This window comes from Cyanistes caeruleus, chromosome 3 (genome assembly GCF_971803275.1).
Source record: "Cyanistes caeruleus chromosome 3, bCyaCae1.hap1.1, whole genome shotgun sequence".
Classification (NCBI taxonomy): Eukaryota; Metazoa; Chordata; class Aves; order Passeriformes; family Paridae; genus Cyanistes; species Cyanistes caeruleus.
In genome coordinates, this window is record NC_141703.1 from 83,014,670 (window position 1) to 83,019,827 (window position 5,158).

At 39.6% G+C, this 5,158-nt stretch overlaps 1 long non-coding RNA gene across 1 annotated transcript; it reads right to left on the minus strand.

Moving 5' to 3' along the window:
• Positions 1-2,017: 2,017 nt before the first annotated feature.
• Positions 2,018-4,029, minus strand: LOC111943354 (uncharacterized). The gene is made up of 3 exons (XR_002870866.2): positions 3,937-4,029; positions 2,793-2,882; positions 2,018-2,638 (listed from the first exon to the last, which is right to left on the minus strand). It is a non-coding gene; the product is annotated as an uncharacterized LOC111943354 (long non-coding RNA).
• Between the last annotated feature and the right edge of the window lie 1,129 nt (positions 4,030-5,158).

A 5,158-nucleotide genomic window follows, 5' to 3' on the forward strand; every position in this document is an offset into this window, starting at 1 on the left:
AGGGAGGTATTGATGAACTCTGCTCCAAACTACTAAACCATAGTTATTGCCCTTTTTTACTAAAAGAAGTAAGACCACAGTTTGTGTGAGAGCTACAAATGAAGTGTTATGTAAGGCTGCTCTTTGTCCAATCAAGTGTCCTGAGCACAAACACAATACCTAAAGTTTTTGAACTGTGGCATGTGTGGAGTGACCACAGAAGCACAAAGATGCAGCTTTTGAGCAGGTTTTGAGAGCCATCAGAGATAGAGATCTTCTTGGCATGTAATAACAGGAATGGCCTCCAAGTAAGATAAAATATTTGTATCTACTATTTTTTTTAAAGCAACTTGTTAATTGAAAGCTAATTTAAGGCAAAGGAGCAACAAATCTTTTTGTCTCTTTTTGAATCTATTTGTCTCTTTCTTTACAAATGTACAAATAAAGATACCTATAGATACAGAATGAGCAGATAGATTTTGAAAAGTGAGCTGAGGTGTCTTAATTTGCAGTGCCAATTTTGTAGCACCCTTAAAAGAGAGATTTCAGAAAATGCTGACCATTTTTCTTCCTCTAGTGGTTCCCTTCAAAGCACCTCTTGAAAGGTCCACAGGGAAAAATATACTTTAAATCATTACTCACTCAAGAAGGTGTTGGTCATCATTCTTTTCTTGATTAAAGCCTCAAAACTGCATGTTAGACCTTAAAGATTTCTCTTTGTCCTCTTGGTTACTGAATTTATGTCAAAATTATATTATCAAACATTTCCCTGACAAAACAGGGTTTTGATCAATATAATGAATGTCAGATCTGCAATGCTAAGCTTAGGCAGATTTTTTTTTTCACGTAGTCCTTTTTTTCCCCCTAATATAAATGCATTTTTAATGAGTTTGTGTGGTGTTTTTTCTGTAAACTTTTCCGTGTTATTTACGTTCAGATTTCCCCCGAGTCAGGTTTTTTTAGCACTGCCTATAAAGATTACTTCATTTTTGATTTATTCATGGCCGCAGCATAAACCATCTCACTTATGGGAAATACACTTCTGAGGAAATAATTTACATTATAGAAATTAATGAATTCCACTGTAGGCTTTAACTTCATAAATTGCTAAATCTGCAAATGTTCAGAAGTGCCAGGCAGTACGGTTCTGTGCTACCTGACCAGAGATGCATTTTGCACCATTTTCCACTTATTCCCATATAACCTCATGTTTAGTTCTCCAAGACTCTCTGCATCTGAGTTGTTCTTGTCTGGCTTTGGGGAAGACAACATGGCTAGATGTAGGTGTTATAATTCCTATTATCTTTACCTGGAAAAAAATTGAGTTGTCTCCTAGATTGTTTGACCTGTATGCACAGAGTGTGGAGAGGATTAATTACATCAGGGAGTTATTAACAATATCTAGTATATTGTCCAGACACCTGAACTTAGCCGTTTAAAAGGATATTTATCCTGAAGCCTCCCTTCTTTAGATGCAAGGTAGCTTTCTGCATCCTTATTTAAATGTGTTTTGCATAAAAGAGTCACTTGGCAAAAAAGATACTCTCAGAAACTGGTATCAAACCATAGGATCCTTCCTATGCTCCTTCCTACTGCTCTAGGAAGTATCTCAGTGCACATGGGAAAATTAAGAATAAGTCTACCTATCTAACAATTAGCTCTGAGTCAAAATTAGTATTGTTTTTACAAATTTTGAGTTGTGTTATCGTAGTAAGAGCTCAATAACTGCACCAACTCAGACTGTGTCATTAATGACTATATCATCAATCCTGGACCTTTTTTTTTTTTTAATCCCATCACCTAAAATGACAAAATGGACCAAATAAAAGCATAGTCAAGAAAATACAGGTGAAAACCATCTTCTGCTGGAAAAGTACTCTGGAGATAAGAAAGAAAAGTTCTTAGATCTCTCAATTAAGGGATAATGTAGAGATGGTATATTTCAACATACACTATACTAGAAGACACGATTAAGATATCAGGAAATGGGGATTGTTTTTTGAGTTTTTATTTATTTTATTTTTCTTTTTTGCATAGGTGAAAAATAACTGAACTCTGTGATCATTTGAAGAAGTTCTGAACATCCCCAAAACTGGGAAATTGTTGGATGAGGAATAATAGATATTAGTGGTGCTAAGCAGGAGGACAACATCTAGAATCACCTTGTGTGTGATTGATTTCTAAATTTTCATAGAAGGAACTCTGCAGACACCAAGGTCAATGAAGAAGGAGGGAGAGGAGGTGCTCCAGGCAAAGGTTTCCCTACAGTTTGTGGAGAAGACCATGCCATGGAACAGATATCCGTGCTACAGCCTGCGGATGACCCCATGCCAGAGCAGGTGGATGTGCCCTGCAGGAAGCAACACTGTGTGGACATCCCTGGTGTTCAGTCCTATGAGGGATCCACATGGAAGGAGTCTTTTCCAGAAGAAATGCATTCCAAAGAAGGGAACCTCACTGGAGCACTATGTGAAGAACTGTAGCCTCCGGGAGGGATCCATGTAGGAGAATTTTGTGAAGGACCATATTCTGGAGCAGAGGAAGAGCTTGAAGGAGGAGGAGCAGACTTGAAGGATTACAAAAGCTACAAATCCCATTCCCCATTGCCTTGGACTGCTCAGGGGGAGGAGGTAGAGAATTTTTGGGAGTGATGTTGAGCCTGAGAAGAAAGAAGGAGTATGGTGAAGGTCTTAGATTTTTCCTTATTTCTTATTTCTCTCTCACTTATTAATTGCCAATATGTTAAATTAATTCACAAACTTGAACTTGTTTTGCGCATGACAGGAACTGATGAATGATCATCCTGTCCTTACCTCAACTCAGGAACATTTTGTTGTGTTTTTTCCCTCTGTCCTGTTCAGTAGAGTGGCTTGGTAGGAAACTGGCAGCCAATTCAGGTCAACCTACCACAGTAGTAAAGGACAATATTTCAGGGAAATCCTAGGTGAGATTGAAAAATCTCTCTAACAATGATTTTAAGTTCAAGTCAAATTTGTTGAACAAACTTATTCCAGTATGTGGAAATTTTTTGTCTAATATTTGCAGTGATATGTGAATGCATGCACATGGTAAACAATTCTTGTAAGAATAGAAAAACTATTAAAAAGTAGGTGACTAAGATCTGTGGTATGGCCACAGAAAGATGCTGCAAGATCATTTAATTGAATTCTAAAAAGCTGAAGTGCATTGCTGTTGAATATTCAATTAATTTTATAATTTTGTCCATTTTTCTTGATCAAATTGGTGCAATGTTGCCAATTTGGCATATGCTGACAATAGTTGTGTGTATTATAAATGTATTGTACTGGAATAGCTTAGAAAATCAATGCTAATATTATATTAGCATACTACTAGCTGCTGACTCATGACATGACAGTGCAAAGCTGCATATTTTTGTGTATATTAGGGTGTTCTGTCTGGAACTGTCTGCTACTAAGATGTCAAGCCTGAAAGATATAGAGACATGTTTATTGGTAGAAAAAATTAAATGCAGTAACAACAAATAGAAAATTTTCTAAATGGTTACTATTTCTGAATAGGAACTTCCCCTTACCAGTATTCCCTATACTGGGCAATCCTTCATGAGGAAGGGAAGGGAAGGGAAGGGAAGGGAAGGGAAGGGAAGGGAAGGGAAGGGAAGGGAAGGGAAGGGAAGGGAAGGGAAGGGAAGGGAAGGGAAGGGAAGGGAAGGGAAGGGAAGGTGCGGGAAGGTGCGGGAAGGTGCGGGAAGGTGCGGGAAGGTGCGGGAAGGTGCGGGAAGGTGCGGGAAGGGAAGGGAAGGGAAGGGAAGGGAAGGGAAGGGAAGGGAAGGGAAGGGAAGGGAAGGGAAGGGAAGGGAAGGGAAGGGAAGGGAAGGGAAGGGAAGGGAAGGGAAGGGAAGGGAAGGGAAGGGAAGGGAAGGGAAGGAAGTGGTTGCAGGGTCCAGGTTCCATTTTTCACAGGTGTGTTTAACAGCACCTTTCAAATTCTTAAGTCCACGTTTCTGACAGCGAAGTCCTTCCTGCTGGCTATCATTTTGGTAAGTCTGAGGTTCCCTTCCAGCCATCTGAATGCTGGTTCTAGCAAAATGTAGCAGGAAGCTTAACAAGGTACATGAAACATTGTCCTTGACCTTACTGTGACCTCACAGATCCAAATTCCAAGCATCTCAAGCACAGCACTACTGAGCACCTTGAGGCCTGTAGCTCTTTGATGGATATTGACCTGTGAACCTTGTCTAGATCTTAATGAAGTCAAGGTAAAGATGATCCCTGATGTCTGTGAGAACTATTCTCACCTAAACCACACTGAAGACATTATAAGATATAATCAGCTCCAGTAAACCATACATGTTTATAGATACCTACACCTTTTCAATTTTTCTTCCACACTTTCCTATGTTCACCTCAGCACACAGAGGAGAATTTATTTCAGTGAACAAGTTTCATACAAGTTTAGCTGTCATGGTTTAGGGCAAATTTAGGGAGGAAAATCTACAAAGGGTCCCTCTAGAAAGTAAATTCAAGCAGCTCTTCCCCACACCAGTTCAGAAGGAGAATCTCCTTTGAGAGAAGTGGAAAAAGTTGTTTATTTAAGAAGCAAAGTACTCCCAAACATCAAAAAAGGAATAATATTGAACAATGAAACCTCTTGTTGTTCTGAAGACATGGCAGATTCAGAACGTCCTTCTGTGGATTGGAGAGAGTCCTTTTCATGAGTGTGTCCTTGGCTCTCTCAGTCTGTCAGGGGCTTGGGTCTGGTGTCCTGGCTGCAGCACAGCTTGGGGAGCCCCAGGGCAATAGTCCTGGTGTTCCCAGACTGAACAATGGCTGAACCATTCCAAAAAAAACCTTCTGGCCTCAGCTAATGAGAGAAAAACCAGCAAAAACAATAAGGGAAGACTCCCCATCTGTCTGCAGAGAGGAGAACTCTGAGAGCACTGCTTATCTCTGTTACTGAATACAGCCACTTCCACAAAAGAATTCCACTGCTTTTCCTTCTCCCCCTCTTTGCTCTCAGATCTAGTTTTAAAGGTTCAGCATAAACAATACAGATGATTTGGGATACAAGCATCATAAAGTCACCCTAGGACATGAATGTAAATGCTTCTTTTGTTTAAGTTATTGAATCTGAGTTCTGTTTCTCTATTGTTGCCTTCAAGGCAATTTCCCTACCAAATGCAGTCCTTTAAAAAAACCCA